The sequence below is a fragment of the Anabrus simplex genome, chromosome 7 (assembly GCF_040414725.1).
Source record: "Anabrus simplex isolate iqAnaSimp1 chromosome 7, ASM4041472v1, whole genome shotgun sequence".
Taxonomy (NCBI): domain Eukaryota; kingdom Metazoa; phylum Arthropoda; class Insecta; order Orthoptera; family Tettigoniidae; genus Anabrus; species Anabrus simplex.
The window spans coordinates 303,636,672-303,664,363 of NC_090271.1; the positions used below are offsets into that span (position 1 = coordinate 303,636,672).

At 41.7% G+C, this 27,692-nt stretch overlaps 1 protein-coding gene across 1 annotated transcript in view; it reads right to left on the bottom strand.

Moving 5' to 3' along the window:
* Positions 1–27,692, bottom strand: part of LOC136877132 (ABC transporter G family member 23) — a 153,524-nt gene that overhangs the window by 103,828 nt on the left and 22,004 nt on the right. The gene's annotated exons all lie outside the window — the stretch shown is intronic.

The window sequence follows — 27,692 nt, forward strand, 5'->3', positions numbered from 1 at the left end:
ACTACTACTACTAATAATAATAATAATAATAATAATAATAATAATATCTTTACGTTCCACTAACTAATTTTCACGGTTTTCGGAGACGCTGAAATGCCAGAATTTTTTTATCGCAGTATCTTTTAATGCAAATAAATCTACAGACACGAGACTGACGTATTTGAGCACCTTCAAATACCACCGGACTGAGCCAAGACCAAGCCTCCCAAGTTGGGTTCAGAAGGCCAGCACTTCACGCAGTGCTGCACCAATCATCTTGCCGGGCTGAGTGGCTCAGACGGTTGAGGCACTGGCCTTCTGAGTCCAGACTTGACAAGGTGCTCAAATACGTCAGCCTTGTGTCAGTAGATTTACTGGTACGTGAAGAACTCCTATGGTACTAAATTCCTGCAAATCCGCGTCTCCGAAAACCGTGAAAAGTAGTTAGTGGGACGTAAAGCCAATGACATTATTATCATCATCTTACCTGCACAGTTCATAGGGGTATCTTACCTGGAGTTCCTCATAGGTACGTTATTAGAGCTTTCAGAGGACGCTCCGTTTCGACTACGCCGAAACATGTGGTTTTTACACGATGCTCCACCACCTGATATAAGCCGCTTACTGCGTGATCATTTGGATCAGTCCTTTGGTCTATGGCGAATAGAACTACATGGACCCATCAAATGGCCCGCCAGATCTCCAATGGATATTACGGAAGACTGGATTCGGAGAAGTGATTTTCTTTTGTTAGTTGCTTTACGTCCCACCAACACAGAGAGGTCTTATGGCGACAATCGGACAAGAAAGGCCTAGGAATGGTAAGAAAGTGGTCGTGGCCTTAATGAAGGTTCAACCCCCGCAATGCCTGGTGTGAACTTGGGAAACCACGGAAAACCATCTTCAGGGCTGCCGACATTGGGGTTCGAAGCCCCAATCTCCCGGATGCGAGCTCACAGCTGTGCGCTCCTAACCGCATGGCCAACTCGCCGGGTACGGAGAAGTGAAGCCTGCAGAGTAGTCCAGGGAGGTCACTTGAACAATTGCTACGTGTTTCACATTGGTATGTCAGATGATACACCATTTCTGCAGCGTATTGAGTTGGGAATTCAGTTCTCAATCGATGTAGTATTTTGAGTCTCGATAGTTCGATATTCTCATAAATCCGAGCAGAAAAATTGAAGTACCGGTAACAAAAATTATAAATCTAGAGTTTCAGTTCGCGATTGCCTTGTACGTGGCGCAAGCTGAACACAACACACGGAAGACGTGCTTGTTAAAACGCTAGATATTGACCTTGAACACAGCATGGCAGTTCTTCATTCTACACTGTACTGGTTTGGGTACATTGCGTGTGTGTGTCTGTTGCTGTGCATGTTTGATGTTTATACACAAAACCTGTTTGTCACACTTTGTCCTCTAGTGCTAACCACAATACGAAGATACACCTGACTCATCGCAAAGAGACCTGGTTCTGGTCTTACGCATACTATCCTGTAGTAAACTACTGCGAGCGATGTAGGCACGGGTGAAGTACATTTCATTTTGTTTCCTCCTACACCACGCATATTTTACTATTTTCTTCCCTGCCTTTCAGCTCCTAATGACCTGATAATAATAATACCGGTAATGTTATTTGCTTTACGTCCCACTAACTACTCTTACTGTTTCTGGAGGCGCTGAGGTGCTGTAATTTAGAATCGCAGGAGTTCTTTCTACGCGCCAGTAAATCTACCGACACGAGGCTGACTTATTTGAGCATCTTCGAATACCATCGGACTGAGCCAAGATCGAGCCTGCCAAGTTGGGGTCAGAAGGCCAGCGCCTCAACCGTCTGAGCCACTCTGCCCGGCAGCAAAAAATATTATTATTATTATTATTATTATTATTATTATTATTATTATTATTATTATTATTATTATTATTACCGTGCGAGTTGGCCGTGCGGTTAGAGAAGCATGGCTGAGAGCTTGCATCCCGGAGATGATGGGTTCGAATCCCACTGTCGGCAGCCCAGAAGATGGTTTTCCGTGGTTTTTCATGTTCACACCAGGCAAATGCTAGGGCTGTACCTTAATTAAGGCCACGGCCGCCTCCTTCCAACTCCTAGGCCTTTGCTATCCCATCGTCCTATAAGACCTATCTGTATCGGTGCGTCGCACCGACACAGATAGGTTTTATGGCGACAGATATAACTAAGGACTAGGATCGGGAAGGAAGCAACCGTGGTCTTAATTAAGGTACAGCCCAGCATTTGCCTGGTGTGAACATGAAAAACCACGGAAAATCATCTTTAAAGCTGCCGACAGAGGGATTCGAAGCCAGTACATCCCGAATATTGGATACTGTTCGAACTTTAGCGACTGCTACTATCAAGCTCGGTGATGATTTAAGATTGGATTTCTGCCGCTGGTTAATTGATCAAGCACTCAATCCAGAATTTCTGTCAAGTGTATTAGTGACACATGAGGCAATTTTTATAGAAGGAGTGTTTAATATTTAGTATACCAAGGCAACCTCTAGCACCGGCTCTCAATTAGTATCTGGATGGATGCAGTGGGAAGTCTGTCTCTTTGCCCAGTCGTCTTTTTATTAGCGTTATTTTGCTTTACGTCCCACATACTATTTATACCGTTTTCTGAGACGCTGAGGTGACGAAATTTCATATCGCAGGAGTTCATTTACGTGCCAGTATTTCTACGACACGAGACTGACGTATGTGTGCCCCATCAAATATCATCAGACTGAGCCAAGATTGAACCTGCCAAGTTGGAGGTCGGAAGATAAGGACCTCAACGGTCTCAGACACTCAGACCGGTACCAATCACCTTACTTGCATAAATTTGATCGGTGTAGCTTTCCTTATGGTGACGATGGGACGGGAAAGGGCTAGTATCGGAAAGGAAGTGATCGTGGCATTCATGACGTTACAGCCCCAGCATTTGCCTGGTGTGAACATGGAAAACCACGGCAAACCACCTTTAGGGCTGCCGACAGAGGGGTTGGAACCCACTATATTCCACTCATGAGCTGTGGAATATCCCCATTCAATAGGACAAGGCAGTTTCCAGCACCGGTTCTAATTAATATCAGGATGGGTGTAGTTGGAGGTCGGTTACATCTTTTTATTAATGTTATCTTGCTCCTGTACAGTAGATACAGTACGTTACTGGAGCTTTCAGAGGACGTGTCGCTTCGACTACGCCGAACCACGTGGATTTTACACGATGGTGCAGACATTTCCTCAACGGTAGACAGGACGGTGTGGAACTATCAATTGGCCAGCCCTTATTCCAGTGGATTGTTATGCCTGGGGGGGACATGAGAAACAAAGTATACCGAACTGAGGTAACCACTTCGGATGACCTCCGTGAACGTATGTTTAAGCACCAGAGGATATTCTGAACCACAGTGGTGTCTTGGCTCGAATGACAAGTTGCTTTACGTCGCACCGACACAGATAGGTATTATAGCGATGACGGGGCAGGTAAGGATTAGGAGTGGGAAGGAAGCAACCATAGCCTTAATTAAGGTACAGCCCCAGCATTTGCCTCGTGTGAAAATGGGAAACCACGGAAAACTATCTTCAGGGCTACCGACAGTGGGGTACGAACCCACTATCTCCCGAATACTGGATACTGGTAGCACTTAAGCGACTGCAGCTATCGAGCTCGGTGTACCAGTAAATATACCGACACGAGGCTGACGTATTTGAGCACCTTCAAATACCACTGCACGGGGCCAGGTTCGAACATGCGAAGTTGGAGTCAAAAGGCTGGCACCTCAACCGTTTTAGCCACTCAACCAGGCAGGAAGCACGAAATGTAGGTACGTTTAATTTACTTAGTTGTATAATATGTCCATTTTTCGTTTGAAACAAAACGTTCGATGTGCTTCGATAATTCAATTCTGATTCTACTCATATGGATATCCTATGCCATGCATTTGTTCGTTGGCGCAAGGAACTGTCTTCCTTCTTCTACCTTTACGCAATGCACAACGGGGATCGTACCGCATTTCACGTCCCGGCGTGCGTATCCCAACCAATAATTATATCACACGCTCGTACAGGTCGCGCACCGACACAGGTTTTCAGGTCATTTCCATACTCACTAGATCACAGGGCTGACGACCACAGATATCCCTATCCCCTAAAGGACGTAACAGCAAATGAACCAGTATTAACGCTGAGAATTCAATACATCTCCAGGGTCCGAAACCGATAACTAGTGTTGTCTGAAACCCCTAAGACGAAAACTAAATACTAACAACAACAAACCAGTCTGGCGATAATGTAACGTAACATGTTGTAGACTGGTAGCCTTCAGCTGTTACCGTAGGTCAGTTGCTCGTAAACATAAAACCAGTTTGGCAAGTATATTACGTAACATCTCGTGGCATTGAATAGGGAGCGCTCAGCTGTCACAGTAGTAGATTTGCTCTTAAACATAAACAGAACAGAAACCAGTTTGGCAGGGATGGCGCGTGACTTGCCTGTTATCAAAGGAAAGCTATTCATTCACAAGAACAAGGCATACTACCTATTCTAAAAACATCGTACCCCTTTGCTCTCGAAAATAACTTCCGAGGATTACTAAAAGTTTGATATATAGTGGTTCGTCACATCGTTCTCTATTGCTACAATAAATATCTGCACGTATACACCTAACACCCTGTATATATCACTATTCTCCCATACCAATGTCAACGGTCACCTAACCACAAGCAAAAATAAAAGTATACCTGAGTGAAAAATCAATAAACTGCATTATTTAGAAATTATCAGCGAAATTACCCGCACTGCCATTCAGTTTGTATCCGCCAAGACACTAACTTGGCGGATATCCGCATACGTGCAGGGCTCTATCGATAACACTATCTGCAAAGAGGGATTAAAGAAGATGGACATGGCTTATAAATTCACTCAACACCATTGCAACAAACGATCGATATCGTTCCAGGCAAAAATCAGGCACTACACTACTGCAATTAAACAAGATGTATTAATATGGATCAGAATGTATAACGTTGAACAACAGAGGTAAATGAAATGGCGTATGGCTTATAGTGCCGGGATGCGTCCGAGGACTTCGGCTCGCCAGGTGAAGGTCCTCTGATTTGACACCCGTAGGCGACCTGCGCGTCGTGATGAGGTTGAATTGATGATGAAGACCCTGCCGGGAATCGAACCCGGGATCCCTGTGACCAAAGGCCAGCACGCTAACCATTTAGCCATGGAGCCGGACAACAAAAGAGGTGAACGAGAGGAACTGGGAAAGAAAGAAAGAAAGAAAGAAAGAAAGAAAGAAAGAAAGAAAGGGAAAGTTTGCGACCCCAAAATAATAGAGATACTTGGATGAAGTGCTTGTTAAAATGAAAGCCATACTTCCCCGTGTCGACTTAGTAAAATGTAACATAAAAACTTTCCAGTCTGTCAAACACACAAAAATTTCAATGTAAATTATAACACTATAAACATACCTGTAAAAACATACGCACTATTACACAAAGAATGACATGTTTCGTTCTACAAGAACATCCTTAGATTCTATCAAATCATTTAAACCTTGCGTGTATATGTACACTATTGTTTACGTTGTTATGGGAGGAACAGAGGCAAGTGATCAGCCGACGTATGAGTTCTGGGAAGAAAAGAAAAAGAAATACACTGTACCACAATCTTAGGTTCCAAGCGGTCTATTATTAATTGGCCAAATTATTTAATTAAAAAGGTCTTTATAGATTCTTTTAATATGTACTCTTAGCAGTACAAAACATTATTTAATCAATTCAATCCGTCGCCACTGATCTACATTTAGGACAGTCAACCAGATGGCAGATTCCCTATCTGTTGTTTTCCTAGCCTTTTCTCAAATGACTGCAAAGAAATTGGTAATTTATTGGTAAGTTATTCCAATACCTAATTCCCCTCCCTAAAAACGAATATTTGCCCCAATTTGTCCTCTTGAATTCCAACTTTACCATCATATTGTGATGTTTCCTACTTTTAAAGACACAACTCAAACTTATTCGTCTACTGATGTCATTCCACGCCATCTCTCCACTGACTGCTCAGTACATACCACTTAGTCGAGCAGCTCGTCTCCTTTCTCCCAATTCTTCCCAGGCCAAACTTTGCAACATTTTTGTAACGCTACTCCTTTGTCGGAAATCACCCAGAACAAATCGAGCTGCTTTTCTTTGGATTTTTTCCAGTTCTTGAATCAAGTAATCCTGGTGAGGGTCCCATACACTGGAACCATACTCTACTTGGGGTCTTACCAGAGACGTATATGCCCTCTCCTTTACATCCTTACTACAACCCCTAGATACTCTCATAACCAAGTGTACCGAGCTCGATAGCTGCAGTCGCTTAAGTGCGGCCAGTATCCAGTATTCGGGAGATAGTGGGTTCGAACCCCACTGTCGGCAGCCCTGAAGATGGTTTTCCGTAGTTTCTCATTTTCACACCAGGCAAACGCTGGGGTCGCAACACTCGACTTCAGATAAAAAAATGAATTGTGCAGTAGGCCTACTTTATAGCGTCTATAGTGGTATCATTCCTCATTCTTCATCGTCGTTTTTAACATTTTTGTTTATTCCATTCTTAACGAATGTGTTATGTAGTTTTGTTTAGGCACAGGCAGACGTTTGTAGAACTACTATCTTTCGGGTCTCAAAATTCAGTATACGCCACTGATTTTATCTCGCTATTTCTATTCTGCCAACGTATCATCTGTATAAATAAAATCGTAACGACCGTGTGTCTGTGCATTGACTATTTTGGCGAAATTTTCCTACAGTTATCCGTTTCAGGTGTAATAATGACCATCTACATATTTTTTTAGCTTTGGTGTCTGCCTGTTTGTGTGTTTGTCTATAACTTGATAACTACTGGATATATTCCTACCAAACTTCAAATTTAGAATCCACCTGTCCTTGGATAGGTTTTAGGGCCAATATTGTTTCTAAATCCCTGAAATGACTGGGGTTTTTACGAAACCGAATCCGTGATTTTGCACTTTCACAAAATATACACAACAAATTTACTGGAAATCTACCTGTGTTAATGGAAATCAATTTCTAAAACGTTATTTTCTCATGTGCATCATTTTGATACGATGACTGAAATGAAATGGCGTATGGCTTTTAGTGCCGGGAGTGTCCGAGGACATGTTCGGCTTGCCAGATCTTTAGATTTGACGCCCGTGGGCGACCAGCGCGTCGTGATGAGGATGAAATGATGATGAAGACGACACGTACACCCAGCCCCCGTGCCAGCGAAATTAACCAATTATGCTTAAAATTCCCGACCCTGCCGGGAATCGAACCCGGGACCCTTGTGGTCAAAGGCCAGCACGCTAACCATTCAGCCATGGAGCCGGGCGATACGATGATTAATAAGGGAGAAAGCATTAATGGACCTTTTTTCGGTACAAGTCTCACCGGACTTAACTCAAGAGCGGGTGCGTGTAAAGCGTATTTCTAATAACTTGAGAACTACTGAATATTTTTCAACCAAACTTCATATTTAGCATCCATCTGTCCGAAGGTAGGTTTTAAGGTCCATACCATGTCAAAGTCCTGGAATGGACTGGGGGTTTATAGGGAACCGAAACAGTGATTTCAGTCTCCCACAATATTTACAAGACCAAGCTGACTGGAAATCGACCAACCTTGATGGAAATCTATTTCTAAAACTTTTTTATGTGCATTTTTTCGACAGGAAGATTCATAAGGGAGACATCATGAACGGTCGGTTTTGCAGGCTAAGTCCAGCGGACATGGTAACCCAAAAGGCGTTCTACGTGGAGCAGATTCTTTTTTATACTTCCAATTTAAAAAATCTTATTCACTGCATGTACAGTAATTTACTTCGATATCCGTATACAATGTAGAATACCGTAGCGAAGCACTGGTACATTTGCTAGTTCTATGATATAATTGCAGCCTTTAACAAAAATCGTGACGGGCTTGTCTTGTTTTGTCAGATGTATGTCAGTGCGGCCACGGCTTTCACTTGTACTCTCTCTTCGTCACACAGAGTGTAGGTACCGCAGTAAGACGTGTTTTGTCCGTGGTGTAGGAGGTCTTCTTGCACCTGCTTTTTGCAGTTATAGATAAAGGTACTGAATCCTATACATCAACTTCGGGAGAAAGTTTGCTCTTTATTAGATCTGAGGTAGGTGTTGAGAGGTTTCAGGTGATAAAGGGGTCACAAGGGGAAATGGAAATCGTAACGTAACGCAGTGTTTGAATGACAGCCTGCTGGATGACTCATTTACACTCTCTTCCTTCTTTGTTTACACCAGAGGGGATGTGATAGAACAAGTGAATCCTTTATGTTGGCGATGGTTTGAATTGAACCGGTTAAATGCGGCCAGTATCTAGTATTCGGGAGGTAGTGGGCTCGAACCCCACTGTCGGCAGCCCTGAAGATGGTTTTCCGTGGTTTCCCATTCTTACGCCAGGCAAAGGCTGTGCCTTAATTACTCACTCCTAGCCCCTTCCTGTCCCATCTTCACCGCAAGACCTATCTGTGTCCGTGCGACGTAAAACAACTTGTAAAAAAAAAAAAAACACACACAAAGAAAAAACCGGGACCTAGCACAATGACTTACGAAAACACTGGGGCCCCAGTGCTGAAAATTTTCTTTGCCAGTGTTGCAAATCTGGGTTTAGGGGAAAACGCTAAGTGCTTTAAGATATCATCAAGGGATCGTACCAGTGTCGACAAAGAAACCTACAGAATCATCAAATGCAGCTGTACCTTGATAGGGTAGTGCCTGTTCAGTAGCGGCGACAAAGGGGGGCGAGGGGGAGGGGGCGGCAGTTCCCCCCCACACTTTGTGGAGAAAAAATTATTCCATTTTAGCCGTCCGAAACTAGGAATATAGGAGTAACTTTTTTTATAAAAGCATTTTGTACAAGCCCTGTTTTCTTATCAGCTAATTCTTTACTTTATTTTCGTTAATTATTAGCGGAAATACACACAAAATGTCGCTCGTCGCGGCTAACTTTTTTGCATAGCGCCACAGCAAGTAGTGGGGACTTTGCATATGCTGTGAGAAACGGTACCAGGGGTATAATTTTTTACCAAGATCATGGACACTGAGGTATGATTCACCGACTTGCCGCGCACATTCGTCCGTCTAGCAGTCTCTATTAGTTTCTTAGTGTATAGGCCTAGTCAAATACTAAATAATTTTAATTGCATAATCACGCCGTACTTCTATTTAATTGTAATAGATGTATATATTGTTCCTTTGGTGAAATTTTTATTGTATAAGTTAGTCTATTATTGAATCAGAATCTCAAAGTATTGCCACACTTAAGTTGGTAAAACATTTACCCCTCTGTGAAAATTAGCTCAGAGAGCATAAATAATTCCCACTTTGGAGGTTTTTTTCAGTTTACATGCATACACCACACCGTCTTTCTCCCTCCCCTCGCCCGCTATATCCCACTAACCCATGTAATTTTTGTTGTCTGTACATTTTTTGCCCCCCACTCTTAATTCCCAATCGCCGCTACTGTGCCTGTTCATACCTCCTATAGCGAGTGTGAAGGACTACAGACACAAAGGGTAAGGTTATTCTGCCCGAAGGCAGGTCCGAACCTCCGCAGAGGTGTTCCTGAGCCGGAGTTTACGTGCGGTAGGGTGGCCAGTTCCTTTCCGCTCCTCCATTCTCTTACCCCCCACCAACAGCGCGTGGCAACCCATCCAACTCCTGACCACGCCCAATGTTGCTTAACTTCGGAGATCTCACGGGATCCGGTGTTTCAACACGGCACAGACACAGACACAAAAGTGATCGTAAATTAGGATGTGGAGACTCAACTTCATTTCTCTGGCCTCTCAAAGAGTTAGCGAGCGCTGTTGAAGAGTTGTGTGCTACAAAATTCCAGTTGTATTTCCTCAGACTTTAGATTTCAGTGTATTGTACTTTTCACCCACAATATAAAATTGAGATTAGGCGAGTCTTATTCTGTAGGATAACTTCTCAGGAATGTACTAGAGTATTTAATTAAACAAGCAATATTGGACGATGCCCTTCTTCTTGCCCTGTTAAGTCTGAAGGAGAAGGCATCAGGCACAAATACAATCCACAGAACAGCAGTATCGGTAACGATATCTTGAATACGATATACGGTAAGTAGTCCTGCTCTGGTCTACACCCTAATATTGGTTTATAAATTCTTACAGATCCCCGACAACAGCATCTTCTTATCCTTACAAGTAAACGTACGTGTTGAAGTTCTGTGTAATGACATCATACTAATACATCGCCTTCTGTCAAACGATGTAGAAACTGCTAGGATGTAAATCGACCTCCTAAAAGAAATCGCTGAACAAACTCGCTTGCAGATATCTTTTGAAGAAACCGAAGTAAAGACTAACATCAAAAATACCTCAGCAAAACTCCAGACAAAATACGGGGAGATCAACCGAGTAGAAAAGTATCTGGGTGAGATCATATTGAAAAATGGACCGGACAAAGAACTTGAAATAGCCTATCAAACGTCGCGCTCAATCTACAACCAAATAATAATCTTATTGGTTTTACGTCCCACTAACTACTTTTACGGTTTTCGGAGAATCTACAACAAAAAATGCCTACCTGTCCCAAAATACTAAACCACATCATTATGAAACTGTTCTGAAGCCAGTAGTTGTGTATGCAGCCGAAACCCTAATCCTAAATGCTAATAAAGGACTCCTTGAAGAACTGGAGAAAAAAGAGCGCAAAATCATCAGAAATATCATGAAATGAAATGGCATATGGCTTTTATTGCCGGGAGTGTCCGAGGACATGTTCGGCTAGTCAGGTGCAGGTCTTTCGGTTTGACTCCCGTAGGCGACCTGCGCGTCGTGATGAGGATGAAATGATGATGAAGACAACACATACACCCAGCCCCCGTGCCACAGAAATTAACCAATGATGGTTAAAATTCCTGACCCTGCTGGGAATCGAACCCGGGACCCCTGTGACCAAAGGCCAGCACACTAACCATTTAGCCATGGAGCCGGACAGAAATATCATGAGACCCAATTACAAGAATTGCACCCATTATGAAAAAAATCCAACAAAGAAGTGTACAGTAAAATAGAGAAAATTGCCGAGATAATATCTTTAGTTTAGTTCCAGGGATAAAGAGTATAAGTGAGCTTGTATTCTGGAGATAGTGGGTTCGAACCCCACTCTCTGTAGCCTTGAAGGTTTTCCGAAGTTTCCAGTTTTCACACCAGGCAAATGCTGGGGTTGTACCTTAATTAAAGCCATGGCCGCTTTCTTCACACTCCTAGCCCTTTTCTATTCCATCGTCGCCATAGGACCTACCTGTGTCCGTGGGACGTAAAGCCAATTATAACAAATACAATACCGGGCGAGTTGGCCGTGCGCGTAGAGGCGCGCGGCTGTGAGCTTGCATCCGGGAGATAGTAGGTTCGAATCCCACTATCGGCAGCCCTGAAAATGGTTTTCCGTGGTTTCCCATTTTCACACCAGGCAAATGCTGGGGCTGTACCTTAATTAAGGCCACGGCCGCTTCCTTCCAACTCCTAGGCCTTTCCTATCCCATCGTCGCCATAAGACCTATCTGTGTCGGTGCGACGTAAAGGCCCTAGCAAAAAAAAAATACAATAAAAAAGAGTATAAGTCAAAAGTAGTTGCATTTCAGGACATAAGTTTGAGGTTTTAAAATCAGAGACAGATTGTAGAGGGTTTGAAATGAATAAACCTACGTCAACATATTTCAGAAAATGATATCTTCGTTTAATAATCGTTTTCTTCTGCTAACTGTTGACAATTAAATATTGTGCTATGAAGACCCGATATAACATAAGATACTCTTACTCCCAGGCACGAAAGATACGGTGTGGGCAAAATAAAACAGAGGGCTCACAATTGACGACAACACTCTGTGTCCGAGGTAGAATGCGAATTCAGTTACGGTAAAAGGTGTTCAAATCGTCACCACAAGACCTATCTGTGTCGGTGCGACGTAAAGTAACTTGCAAAAAAAAAAAAAAAAAAAAAAAAAAAAAAAAAAAAAAAAAAAAAAAAAAAAAGCTCAAAGCGCAAATTGAACAAAGCGGAAACTTGTCTACTACGGCATATTTTCTCGGTTCCGACGAAGCTTACGATGTTATAATGTCCTTACTTTTGAATAAGGCGGAATCTCCTCAACGCGGAAACGGAAACGCAAAATGAAAGAATTTGTTAAAATCTACTCGTACAAGGCGGACAATATTTGTGCATCTCTGGTGCTGGTATGATTAATGTATTTGACTGACGAGCGTGTTTGGAGAGAGTGACAAAGAATGGAATGAATGGAGTACTTGAAAACGCGTCGGCAATATTCAACTTGAGTTAAGAAAGAATCGTGCCCTGCGAGGCAGAGAATTTTATTCGAAACGACACACCACATTTTCGAATCAGCTACAACCCTTCTAGCAGTGAGAATGAACGAGAAAGAGGAGGAGATGAGCAAGAAGATAAAAACAAGATTCGAACCCGCGAACAGGCCCACAGTGTTTTTGTGACATAAAACAATTTCCCATTATATCTAACTCTTCTTGAACTAATGTTCTCAGCTCAGGCCTGCATTGAGAAAGACACGATTAGAAAGAAGAGGAAACAAGTTCTTTTGTTTGATCTGTGTAAGAAAGCTTCGTGTTGTGAATTACTGGATAGAGTTTTACGTTGGAAATACATTTAAGGAGCGTATATCCGGTGTTCTGAAATAGTATAATATAGTGTTCTGATAGTGCCAACATGATATAATGTGTATCACGCTGTATGTAATAATATAGCACAGTGAACTACAGTACTACGTAGGCGAGCGTCATGGGTAGGTAGATACAAGTGGTCTAAATAATATTAAAAAATACCGCATACTGTATCATGTTCAGTGTAACCGCGGTGGTGATTGGTGTTTTAAGGAGAAAAAGCAATGTTTTGTGAAATGCGGAAACTTGTCTAATTCAGAACATTTTTTGGTCCCTTGCAATACCGCTTTGAGCAAGTTTTATTGTAAAAAGGCTGATTTCTTAGCACATGGCCTACGTCAGTCGGCGTGGGCAGGTTTCTATCGCTATGTGTTTATTGAAAAAAAAAAAAAAAACTCACTTGCATGGACTTGCTTGGGTAGAGTAGCCTAGATGTTGGTGCTCCAAGTGATGCTAATGTGCCGGATGAGTAACTCCGGCGTTCTGTGCTCAAATTGGCAGGTTCGATCCCAGCTCGGTCCGGTGGTATTTGAATAGAGTTCGTGTACCTCCCGTGTTTTATGGGATTGCCCCTAAATTTGAGGTTCTATCCCGTCGTCCCGGTACATGTTTTTCGGGACCCAGAATTATCCCTATTTTGTTGACGTGTGTTGAACATTGACATACTTTACAACTGTGTGTGTCTGTGTGTGTGTGTGTGTGTGTCCAACCCTTGTGCCGGTTTTCTACGTGATCGGGTATGAAGCGAGATGAATGTTCCTAGCAATTTTTACGACCGGATGCCCTTCCTGACGACAATCTCATTAGAGAAGTTGAAAATGAAAACCTACAACCTGTTTTTCAGTCATTAACCGGGTCAGGGATGTAATGAATGAATCAGGTATATAGGCTAGTAGTACGATGGGGTCACCACTCCCAAAGTGCATTAGAGGAGTTAATGAAATGAAATCAATGCTGTGATATAATTATGGTAGGACTGCCTGTATTAATCCTGTCAGGAAGCCATACATTATTATTATTATTATTATTATTATTATTATTATTATTCATTCATTCATTCATTCATTCATTCATTCATTCATTCATTCAACTTCGATAATCGGCCAACTAGGGACCACGATAAGCCTCACTTTACATTCTGGCATTTGTTCATCTTTCGCTTGATCCACATCGTCTTCATTAGCTCACGACGTTCTTCTGTCCATTTAGCACCAGTTGCCCGTTTTTCGTCCCGGAAAGTCCCAAAAGTCTTGATGGCTGCTCTGAAAAGATTTCGGTCTTGTGCATTTTCTGCTTGTAGGCCCAGTTCTTTAAGATCTTTCTTGACATTAATGTACCATGGCATTGCCGTTAATGACTTAAAGGTAACTGTTACAAGAAATTTATCTTTCAAGGAGCATATTAATGCAATAGTTAATGATTCCTATAAGAAATTGGGTTTTATAATTAGAAATTCAAGAAATTTCACTAACGCGTATGCACTGACCTTATTGTTCAATAGTATCGTCCGATCAAAACTTGAGTATTCATGAACAATTTGAACTCCATGTTATAAATGTTATCGAAATCAAGTTGAAAAAGCGCGGAAACGATTTTTAAGATATATTTACTATAAAAAATATAAGATATTCCCTTTTAGAAATTATGTTTCGTATGAATTTTCGTTGAATGAATTTAAATACGTATCGCTAGCCAGTAGGCGTGTAATAGCTCAGCAAATTTATCTCTATGAGATTGTTAATGCGTTAATTGACGATAATAGTTTGCTGCACAAGTTATGCTTTAATGGTAGAAAAGGAAATTTAAGATTTCGTCAATTATTGTTTATAACTCCAGTCTCCAAAACTGTATTTTTAAGAACTCTCCATTTATCAATATGTGTGAAACATACAATAACTTAATTAATACGTATCATATAGATTTTGACTTTGCTTATGAATATGACACATATGTAAATATATTAAAGGAATTGTACTCGTCGAAGTGATTTGTTTATATGTATAATATTTGTATGATTTGGTTACAATTTTTTTTGTTTGTTTGGTGCATTAACAGGCTTCTGTATATGAGATATTGTTTCATCCATTTCAATACAGATCATTATCATCTCATTTACATAGCATAATTGCTCCGTTGGTGGCAAATGTATTAAATAAATAAATAAATAAATAAATAAATAAATAAATAAATAAATAAATAAATAAATAAATAAATAAATAAATAAATAAATAAATAAATAAATAAATAAATATTATTATTATTATTATTATTATTATTATTATTATTATTATTATTATTATTATTATTATTATTATTATTATTATTATTATTATTATAGCTGACTTTGTACATCAGTGGTAGGGTGTCGGACTCCGTATCCCACGATAGCGGGCTGAAACCCGGCAGAAGGTCAGCGGATTTTTGAAGGGCAGAACAAAAGTCCATTCGACACTCCATGTCGTACGATGTCGGCATGTAAAATATCTCTGGTGTTTACCCCACAAAATTCATTAGAACTCAGCCACAGACGCCCAGGAGAGATTCTGTTTACTCTGCCATCTAGTAGGACTGGACAAACAACATGTAGATAATCTGCCACCTGGGCTACAGGCTTAAATGCAGATCAGTGATTGATTGATTGATTGATTGATTGATTGATTGATTGATTGATTGATTGATTGATTGATTGTAGGAAGGGAAAGGGTGAAGACCGATTCCGGCACATTGCCTATTCCTGACGAATAATACCAATGAGTCCGCTGAGGGCTTGACGTCACTATCCGACGGACGACTCACCACCAACAGCGTTCTGTGCCCCACTCCACATGAACACTGCGGTGAGTTTGGGAATTGAATCCAGGCTTTTGTCACGCAATCTAGTGATCAGAAATTGTATACTACCACCTCTCCTAGCCTGTCCGCGAATATTCTGATGGTGAATTATTTTTCGACCAGCGGGACACGAACCGGCTAATCACGGTGTCAGACCATACGGACTCGACGCCTCAGGCGGGCAGAACGTACTTAACAATTCACATTTAAAACAGTCGATCATAAACACTTCTTATCAGTTGGCAATACTGACATTTTGTTAAAGCAGTGGCGCTAGAGGACGTCAATTGCCTTGGATTTTAATGATAACTCAAGAAATCAGTCTCATTTGGGGAAATATGCAGAGAAATATAAGAACTATTGAATAGACCTGTCTAAACTAAAGAATAAATGAAAATGAACTATTTCATGAGGTGAAAATCTTGAAAAAGGCAATTTTGGAGAAAGAAGATATATTTAAAACTAGAGGAAACATACAGTATTTCTTGAATTTTTCAACAATGTTGGAGTGAATGAATTCTTAAATTTAAGGAAAGTTGTGGAGTCCGTCTGCACCATTTCTGGCACAAATCAATCAAGCATCTGAATTTAGGGCAGTCGCCCTGACGGCAGACTCCCTGTCTATTTCTTATCTAGTATTTTTCTTAAATAATTGCAAATGACTCGGAAATTCATTGAACACCTCCCTTGGTAAATTATTCCAATCCCTAACTCGTCTTCCTATAAACGAATATTTTCCCCAGTTTGTCCCCTTGAATTCCAACTTTATCTTCATATTGTGATCTTCCCTACTTTTAAAAACACCACTCAAACTTATTCGTCTACTAATGTCATTCCACGCCATCTCTCCGCTGATAGTTCGGAACATATCACTTAGACGAGCAGCTCGTCTCCTTTCTCCTAAGTCTTCCCAGCCCAAACTTTGCAACATTTTTGTAACGCTACTCTTTTGCCGGAAATCACCCAGACCAAATCGAGCTGCTTTTCTTTGGATATTTTACAGTTCTTGGAATCAAGTAATCCTGGTGAGGGTCCCATACACTGGAACCATACTCTTAGTTGGGATCTTACCAGAGACTTATATGCGCTCTCCTTTACATCCTTAATACAACCCCTAAATACCCGCATAACCATTGGCAGAGATCTGTACCCTTTATTTGCGATACCGTTTATGTGATTACCCTAATGAAGATGTCCCCTTATATTAACACGTAGATACCTACAGTGATACCCATAAGGAACTTTCACCCCATCAACACAGTAATTGAACCCGAGAGGACTTTTCCTATTTGTGAAACTCACAACCTGACTTTTAACCCCGTTTATCATCATACCATTGCCTGCTGCCCATCTCACAACATTGTCGAGGTCTTTTTGCATTTTCTCACAATCTTGTAACTTATTTATTACTCTATACATTATACCATTATTCGCAAATAGCCTTTCCTCTGGTTCCATTTCTTTACTCATATCATTTTTATATAGATAAGAAAACATACAGGTCCAATAATACTGTCTTGAGGAATTCAGATAAATCAGATAATGCTTCACCTACTCTAATTCTCTGAGTTCTGTTATCTAGAAATATAGCCACCTATTGGGTCACTCTTTTGTCTAGTCCAATTGCACTCATGTTTGCCAGTAGTTTTTCATGATCTACCCTGTCAAATGTCTTGGGTAGGTCAATCGCGACACATTCCGCTTGACCTCTCGAATGTAGCATATCTGCCATATCTTGCAGGAATCCTACAAGTTTTCAGTGGAATAACCTTTCCTACACCCTAACTGCCTTCTCTATCAAACCAGTTATTAATTTCGCAAACATGTCTAATATAATCAGAAAGTATGCTTTCCCAAAGCTTACATACAATGCATGTCAAACTGACTGGCCTGTAATTTTCAGCTTTATGTCTATCACCCTTTCCTTTATACACAGCGGCTACTATAGCAACTCTCCATTCATTTGGTATTAATTGGTTCCATTTACTATAGTCGTAATCACGTAGGCTGACTGGACCTCGAACCAGCTCTCAAATACAGGTAAAAATGCCTGACCTGGCCGAGAATCCAACCCAGTGCCTCCGGGTAAGAGGCAGGCACGCTACCTCTGCACCATGGGGCCGGCACATTAATGCTTTAACCTTTTCTTCTTTGCGTCGCATCGACACAGGTAGGTCTTACGGTGAAGATGGGATAGCAGTGGGAAAGAAGCGAGCGTGGCCTTAATTATGGTGCAGTCGCAGCATTTGCCTGGTGTGAGAACGAGGAAACAACGGAAAACCCATGAGGTTGCCCACAGTGTGATTCGAACCCACTATATCCTGAATGCAAGTTGATAGCTATGTGACCCAAAACACGCGACCGCTTGCTCGGTTAACTTCATATTGTTTAAAGCTCAATTTTAAGGTTTATGCATGCTTCGTTCCCCTTTGCTGAGGTTTATTATATAAGAAAGGCAGTTCAATTCTGGGAGTCTATTCAAACCAAAAGTGTTCTATGTTGCAGTTCAATAAATATATGGATCCTATATTTCAGGACACTCAAATACGTCAGCCTAGTGTAAGTAGAATTACTGACACGTACAAGAATTCTGGCACCTCGGCGGCTCCGAAAACCGTAAAAGCAGTTAGTGGGACGTAAATAACAATAAGAATTGATACTAATGTTCGTATCTTTCATACTGTAACATTGTAACATTATGGCTATGCGTTAATAAATATGCATACATTAATAATTGTATGTAAATGGGATTTTCTATTCATTCGTCTTATCCTACAGGCAGATCACGAACACACAACATACTTGGAGTACCAAAGTATCCAAGCAAGCCTCGCTGTATCACCTACCACTTCCTATCGAAAGTTCATTCGCCTATTAACGGACAACGACCGTACTGACGTGCCAGAGAGTTCGATTGTTGTACAGTAGAAACGATATTAATAGTTGTACGAGGCAAATGAAGAGACAACATTACACCATGCTCCAGTGAAGCTCTGTGGAAGGCGTCTGTAGAGGGTTTAAAAAATGTATGCAAATGATTGAACACCGCTCTATCGCAGAAAGGTTTCAAGTACTATATTTGCAAATTCTAACGGTCTGGCTCCTAGGCTGAATGATCAGCCTAGTGGCCTTCGATTCAGAGGGCCGCGGGTTCGATATATATATATATATACAATTGGCTTTTTCGCACAGACACAGATAGGCCTTTTGACGACGATGGGATAGGAAAGGGCTACGAGTGGGAATGAAGCGCCCCTGGCCCAAATTAAGGTACAGCCCCTGGTCTGAAAATGGGAAACCACGGAAAACCATCTTCAGAACTGCTGACAGTGGGGTTCGAACCCACTATCTGCCGAATGCAAGCTCACAGCTGCACGGCCAATTTGCTCGGTGGTTCGATATTTTAAGTGCGTATGGTTACTTCCTCTGGCTTGGGGACTGGGTGCTTGTCTTCATCTCAATACACATCTCTTCCTCTACATTCAACACGCCACACTACCAGCCACCAAGACACGCAATAGGGAATACACCCACCACACAGGACTGACGTCAGAAAAGCTGTCGGCCGTAATACTTGGTCAAGTCCATACAAGTGTCGGCTCCAAGCAATTGGGTAAACGAAGAAGAAGAAGAAGAAGAAGAAGAAGAAGAAGAAGAAGAAGAAGAAGAAGAAGAAGATCTACATATTCTAAAGATGACCATGTGACCGAGATACTCCGTCTTCCGTAACTCGCTCGCATTTATGATTTCTCTTTCCATGCACAACCTGACAAGTTAAACTGTAATTGAGCTTTCAAAGAACAATATGTTCCCTCTTTGTGATGGTATACACTTTTTGTCCTTAATTGTTCGTGATTTGCATTTATTCTTGTTTGTAAGGAATGGCAAGCGAAAAAAAGAAAGCGTGAAGAGAACACAAATATTATACACCTATTATAGCTCTATGAAATAAAATGAGGCATAGAGTAGATTCTCTTCGTTTAGACGGGCTGAGTGGCTTAGACGGTTGAGGCGGTGGCCTTCTGACCCTAACTTGGCAGGTTCGATCCTGGTTCAGTCCGGTGGTATTTGAAGGTGTTCAAATACGTCAGCCTCGTGTCGGTAGATTTACTGGCACGTAAAAGACCTCCTGCGGGACTAAATTCAGAAACCTCCGCGTCTCCGAAAACCCTAAAAAGTAATTAGTGGTGGTGGTGATTATTGTTTTAAGGAAGAACAACTAGGCAACCGTCCTCTATTAACACTAATCAGAGGAGAAAACAATTGAAGGGATTGGATACTTCGAAAAAACGAAGGTACGGTATCGGCCAAAGAAAGACAAGGGCCACGAAGGGCGTGATAATGAAAAACTCTCTAGGCCTCGATGCCTCATACCGTCGAGGTTGGAAAAGAAAAAGAGTTGACCAAAGGAGGTCGGATAGGGTAGAAGAAAGTGAGTAGTGTGGCACAAGTAAGTGGAAGCAATGCCAGGACTCAGCTAAGGGCTCGAAGGTCGCCATCCCACGCTCCCAAGTTGAGAGTCCCTGGGGCCCCTTTTAGTCTCCTCTTACGACAGACAGTGGTTACCGTGGGTGTTATTCTACTGCCCCCACCACAGAAGGGATGGGATGTGAAAACCAATATTATTATTATTATTATTATTATTATTATTATTATTATTATTATTATTATTATTATTATTATTATTATTATTATTATTATTTTCTGCTTTTAAACATTTCATAACTAGATAACTAGTTCGAAATTTAAAATATCGTAATTGAATTCGATAAATATGGTTAAGATCGGCTGCTTGATTCAGAAACCTCTTGTTTCGTAACATTCTATTTTAAATTTCTACGGGACAAAATTCCGGCATCCCAGCGTCTTCGAAAACCGTGAAAGTAATGAGAGAGACGTAAACATTAATAGATCTTAATATTATTTTAGAAACCATTTCCGTGCCGATAAATCTGCCGACTCGGGACTGGAGTGTTTGATCACCTTCAAGTACCACTGGACTGAGCCAGGATCGAACCCACCTACTTGAGCTCGCAAGTACCGTCCGAGCTACTCAGTACGGCTGTAAGTCTCATCTCCAACTCGACTTTCCAGGTACTCATTGTTGACAATTCTGACACCAATCCTGGTACAATCACGCTACGAGTGCTCTCGATTAACCCACAAATGCAATGATTAATGAATTGAAGGTGCGAAATTTTCGACCTCTCACATTACATTCTACCGAACGAGTTGGCCGTGCAGTTAGGGTCGCGCAGCTCTGAGCTTGCATTCCCGAGATAATGGATTCGAACCCCACTCTCGGAAGCCCTGAAGATAGTTTTCCGTGGTTTCCCACTTTAATTCCAGCCGAATGCTGCGGCTGCGCCTTAATTAAGGACACGGCCGCTTTCTTCTCACTTCTAGCCCTTTCCTGTCCCATCATCGCCATAAGACCTATCTGTGTCGGTGCGACATAAAGTAAATTGTAAAAAATAAATAAAAAGTTACATGCTTTAGGGGAGCTATTCAACGTCTATCTAAATTCCTATTACACACTTTGAGGGCTTATAGGGCGCACCGAGTAGATACCATTTTGAACAGGAGCCCATGACAGGAAACACGTCGTTTCCCCGCAACGAACAAAACACCACCACTTGTTTAAATGATCGGTGCGGAGTATGTACAGTACGTCGTTGTAGAAGTGCTTCTGCCTCAACTTAACAAGAACGGCTCAAGGTGGCGACCACCCACTTCGAGACATTGTACCTGCGTATCATGTTCCGGTACACTCACCAACACCCTGTAGTCGAACACCCACCGCTGCCATAAGTCGCGCAAGATCTTCCACCTGGGTCTTGTACATCCAACTCCTCAAGTATGGTAAGTTCTTGTAATTGGACGCAAAATCACTGCAACATCATACGTATCCGTTCCATCACGGACGTAGCAGAAGCGGGACATTTTAAGAATAATTTAACATAATTTGAAGTTCAGAAGATGTAGATGGTCTGTTCTTAGTACCGAGCAAGTGGCCGCATAGCTGTCAGCTTGCATTCGGGAGGTAGTGGGTTCGAACCCCACTGTCGGAAGCCCTGAAGATGACTTTCCGTGGTTTCCCATTTTCACACCAGGCAAATGGTGGGGCTGTACCTTAATTAAGGCTAAGGTCGCTTCTTTCCCACTCCTAGCCCTTTCCTATGCCCACTTCGCCATAAGACCTATCTGTGTCGGAGCCACGTAAAAAAATATAAGTCTGTCCTTAGTAGGTATTTTTTCTAATATGAACAACAAAGTAATTGTTTCCTTTTGATTTCATATACAGTATACAGGGCGTATCAATAAAATATGGCCAAACTTTTAGGACAAAATCCCCATAAGAAGAAGAAGAAGAAGAAGAAGACGAAGAAGAAGAAGAAGAAGGAAATATGTTATCTTATATAGACATGGGTTTGGAGACGCTTTATTTGCATATTATAACTCTTTCTCTACAACTATACTTGGTCCATTAATAATGGAAAACCTGCCGTCGAACTGAATAGGAGATGCGCTGATTTATCCTGCGATGGCGTTTAGGTGCATGAATCAACGCTAACGGAAGGAATTTTTAAAACTTCATTTAAGAAAGAGTTTCATGTGATATGTTGATACGTTCTGTTGCTGTGTGTTTCCCATGATTAATGTTCTAGGCAGAGTTTTAGTGAAAGAGTTATAACATGGAAAGAAAGCGTTTCCAGACGCTTAACCATATAATATATTCTTTTTCTTTTACGTGCGAGGAATGTGTCCTCAAAGTTTGACCATACCTTATTGTTACAACCTGTAGAGCCTAGTAAATCGTTTTGATAGAGGGGAAACGAGTTAGCAGATAAGACTGCCAAGGAGGCGATAACACTGCCCCCGTTGCCTTACAAGGTTCCAGCAAGTGATATTCGCTCTCACTGAGACGGATGGTTATGTCCCATTGGGAGATGGAGTGGCAGGCCACTCATCTTTCAAATAAGCTGAGAGCGATAAAAGGTACAACGGAGGTATGGAGGACTTCCCTTCGGGCTTCTCTGAGGGAAGCAGTGGTATTATGTCGTCTTCGGATCGGCCACGGTATCCTGACGCACTCCTATCTGTAGAAAGGAGAAGCCCCTCCAGAAGACGTTCTATGTCAATGTATGTATGTATGTATGTATGTATGTATGTATGTATGTATGTATGTATGTATGTATGTATGTATGTATGTATGTATGTATGTTCAGTCCTTAGCCCTAAGGCTGGTTGGATCCTCAAACGCTCTGCCATCAGCTGTACTAGGGAAATGAGGAGTGAGGTAGTTTCACGTTGCTTTCCTCATCGAGCCGGAAGTTGCTATTACATATCAGTCTGCCAAGCTCACTAAAATGCATGCACCAACCGACACTGTTAGCAACATTTTCACATTTTGTTCATAGCAGGGACTGGCTGCTTAAGGAATGATATTACTAGCATCACTCATACCTCAGTCACTTTCATTTTGTCAAAGCCAAGGATAAGACAGAGACAGATCTATGAAAGTAACGAAATTGCTCTAGCCCATGCCAGAAGACATAGTGCACTGTAAACACTAGGTCCTGCCAGCGAAGGCATTGAAACGTGGTATGATATATAATATTTACCTTTCTCTGAATCCGCGCCTGATTGTGATATATTACGGAACGTCGAGGAGATGTGTTTGATCTGTGTGTTTCTTTCTCATTTCTGTACATTAATGTGGTTAAATAATAATTAATGGCATGTGGCCTCCGGAGAGGCCAGGTGCAGGTCTTTCGATTTGACGCCCGTAGGCGATCTCCACGTCATGATGAGGAAATGATGATGAAGACGACACATACATCCAGCCCCCGTGCCAGAGAAATTAAAACTGCGTGCACAAACCGACCTTATGAGCGGCATTTTCACAGTATTTATAACAGGAATTGGCTACCTAAGGAATGGCATTACTAGCATCGCTCATACCACAGTCACTTTCATTTTGTCAAAGCTAAGGATGCCGGAAATCGAACTCGGGACCCCTGAGACCAAACGCCAGCACGCTATCCATTCAGCTATGGAGCCGGACGTCACATGGTTGAAGTAACAACATTTGCAGGATTAGCAAAATTTAGGAAGGATGATAAAAATGATCATTCCAGAGCTCTTTTTATGCGAACTTCCTATCTAGAGTGAGTAACGCTGTATTCAACGCACTTTCTATTCCTCTTAACACGCTTTAAAACTTCAACTTCATTGTTAATTGTTTCAGTTCCACCAAGTGATTGCTGTGCCTCCATATAGGAACACGACCTACAAACTACGACTGGTCATACTTCCGCAACACAACTTCATGGAAGACTTCGCTTCTTCACTATGTCGAAATAGAATTCTATCTGTGCGATTTTACCATTTAATTCAGTTTTGGGGTTGTGTTTCTACGTATTTATAAAGTTTGGCTGCGATGAGGAAGGCAAGTGATAAAACAAATAAATAAATAAATAAATAAATAAATAAATAAATAAATAAATAAATAAATAAATAAATAAATAATAATAATAATAATAATAATAATAATAATAATAATAATAATAATAATAATAATAATAATAATAATAATAATAATGTCCGCCTCTGTGATGCAGTTCTTAGTGTGATTACTGCCATCCGCTGAGGCCCGGGTTCGATTCCCGGCTTTGCCATGGAACTTGAAAAGTGATACGAGGGCTGGAATGGGGTCCACTCAGCCTCGGGAGGTCAAATGAGTAAAGAGTGGTACGATTCCCACCTCAGCCATCCTCGAAGTGGTTTTCCGTGGTTTTCCGACTTCTCCTCCAGGCAAATGCCGGGATGGTACCTAAGGCCACGGGCGCTTCCTCCCCTCTTCCTTGCCTATCCCTATCCAATATTCCCATTCCCCACAAGGCCCCTGTTCAGCATAGCAGGTGAGGCTGCCCGGGAGAGGTACGGTCCTCCTTCTCAGTTGTATCCCCGACCAAATATCTCACGCTGCAGGACATTGCTATTGAGGTTGTAGAGGTGGGATCCCTCGCTGAGTCCGGGAGAGAAACCGGACCTGGACGGAAAACTGACTAAATAATAATAATAATAATAATAATAATAATAATAATAATAATAATAATAATAATAATAATAATAATAATGTGTCAAGTCTGTATGGTCTGACACCGTAGTTAGCCGGTTCAAGTCCCGTTGGTCGAAAAATAAAATCATCTTCCGAATGTTGGCTGGCAGGGTAGAAGGGTTGGTGGTAAAGGCCTACAGTTTCTAATCACTGGATTGGGTATCAAAGGCCTGGGTTCAATTCCAAACCTCTCTGTGCAGTGCTCAAATGGAGTGAGGGCGTATGACACTAATGACGTTGGTGTTATTGTACAGGAGTAGACTGTGTGTTGGCACCAAGTTCCACATTATTCCTTCCTACTACTATATACCTCGTCATTTATTTCATCTCATTAACTCCTTTGGCGAGGTTGACGTCAGGAAGGGCAGCCGGTCGTAAAAACTCACTACAAAGATTCATCTCGTAGAGAAACGGAAAAAGAGTTGGTCATACACATAAACGTAATGCGGATATCCCGTTTTCATATAGTATATTGTGTGAAGTACTGTACTGTTTCTAAAGACGCTTCCTCACTTGTATCAGATCACCGTATGTGTATCATGATCGACCTTGTGAAAACAGAGTTCTGTATCAAGATCGTGTATCAAATATGATATAATGATCGGATCGGGGATGTTCCCACCGAGAGTCGGTCTTTTGTCATCGCATAGTGATTTTGTGGTGACCGCAAATGTCCGGACACCGTATGGACTACCGCAAGAGAGCCTCGCTTCAGGCAAGAGAGTGCGTACCCTACCGTCAAAACATTTTATTGAGGAAAGATATTTCGCTCCTTACCGTCTATAAACTGAACGTCTTACCTCAACTAAATTCTGACTCCGGAAGGAGACTGCATACTATCGCAAGATAACTCTGCTTCAAGAAATAGAGCGCGTAACCAGCTACAAGAAAACTTCGATTCAGGAAGGAGATTGCGTAGCCTTCCGCAGGTATATTTCGGTCCTCAAAGTAGACTGCGCAGCCTACCTAAGTTAAAATTCAGCTCGAAAAAATCTAGGGGCGTGTTCGGTTCAAGTGGAAGGACGTGGGTTCGATTCCCCGTCAGGAAGCCGAAAAATTTAAGAAACGAGATTTCCATTTCCGGAGATGCGCATGGCCCTGAAGTTCACTCATCCTACACCAAAAATTAGTACCAGGTAAATTTCTGGGGGCAAAGGCAACCTGCGGTAGCCTTTACCTTTCACCCCTCCAAGGGCCTTCATGGGCTGCATTGAGATGATTTTGCTTTTGTTTCTTCTTCTTCTTCTTTAGAAAAAGACGGCACAGTCTATCGCAAGGCAACTCCGCTCAATAAAGAGACACTACGTTCTACTACAAGAATCATCTGTTCAGAAATAGGCGAGTATCAAGTGAGCAGTAGTTCAGGAATGGAATTATGGAATTGGGCACTGTGCCAAATGTGAACTGGAGTTCGAAAAGGAAACTGCGCACCCTGTTAAAAGTAAACTTCAACTGACAATAATATCGGAGACGTTTTTTGAAACTCTCAGATTGACGACTGGATTACAGTGATGGTAATAAACAGTCAACTACCACGTAGAGAAAATTTAAGTAATATTTCCCATCGTAGCAATTAATGACGAAGGACTTAAGCTCACGGCTATACGTTTCATTGTATAACATACAACATAACGACTAACTAATTAACTAGCCAGTATTCAACATTGTATCTTGCATTATAAACAGTAACTTGCCAAACCTGTAGGCAAGCTGTGTGTCAATCTCATAGGTATTTAATTACACCAATGAAGTAAACATTTTGACATTACATTTATACTAATTTGTTTATTTACATTTTTGTCCGGTAGAATGAAATTCCGTCCGCCTGTGTGGTGTAGTGGTTAGTGTGATTAGCTGCCACCCCCGGAGGTCCGGGTTCGATTCCGGGCTCTGCCACGAAATTTGAAAAGTTGTACGAGGGCTGGAACGGGGTCCACTCAGCCTCGGGAGGTCAACTGAGTAGAGGCGGGTTCGATTCCCACCTCAGCCATCATGAAAGTGGTTTTCCGTGGTTTCCCCACTTCTCCTCCAGGCAAATGCCGGGATGGTACCTAACTTAAGGCCACGGCCGCTTCCTTCCCTCTTCCTTGTCTATCCCTTCCAATCTTTCTATCTCCCCGCAAGGCCCCTGTTCAGCATAGCAGGTGAGGCCGCCTGGGCGCGGTACTAGTCATTCTCCCCAGTTGTATCCCCCGACCAAGAGTCTGAAGCTCCAGGACACTGCCCTTGAGGCGCTAGAGGTAGGATCCCTCGCTGAGTTCGAGGGAAAAGCCAACCCTGGAGGGTAAGCAGATTAAGAAAGAAAGAATGAAATTCCAGTTAAGAGGATATTGTTCTGTGTTTCCAAGCATTGTGTGATTTTAGAAAAATTAAATGCATGGTAGAAGGAAAAGTAGTAAAATATAAACTAGTGGAGATGCGACGAAAAGCAGATAGGAAACACCGTCCAGTCCAGATGAGTTTTACAACACAAACTGTTCGTGTGTAGCCGTGGAAGAGCATCACTTGCCTGCACCTGTCTGTTTCAAAACTAATCATCTATTTTACTTATTTTACAGGAGAGGTGGAAAACTGTTCAAGGGCCTACCTAAGAAGAAGTGGTCGAAAATTTAGTGTACTTTGATTTATTTTCGTCCCAAATAAATACTAAATCAATATCAACTTAATTAAAGCTTCAGAAATAGGTTAAATTTGCAAATGAAATAAGTAGATGATTAGTTCTGTAATGGTATGTGTTAATTGATTAGTTTTAAAACAGCATTATGATCATCATGACCTATGCATACTGAAATATTTATTATACACTGTTTTTTATAAAGCACAATCTTGATACTTGTTCAGTGTTATTAGGAAATAAATAACAACATTTCCTTGAAGAATACGAAAGCACAGTCTCGATACCACTGAACAAGTCAAACATTAAAACTAACATCAGCCTTTGGGAGATCTTCTTCCTCGTGATTTTCTTTGTCTCGCCCAAAGCATCCTTGTAGAATGAGAGATTGTTCAGGTTCCTCCAATTGT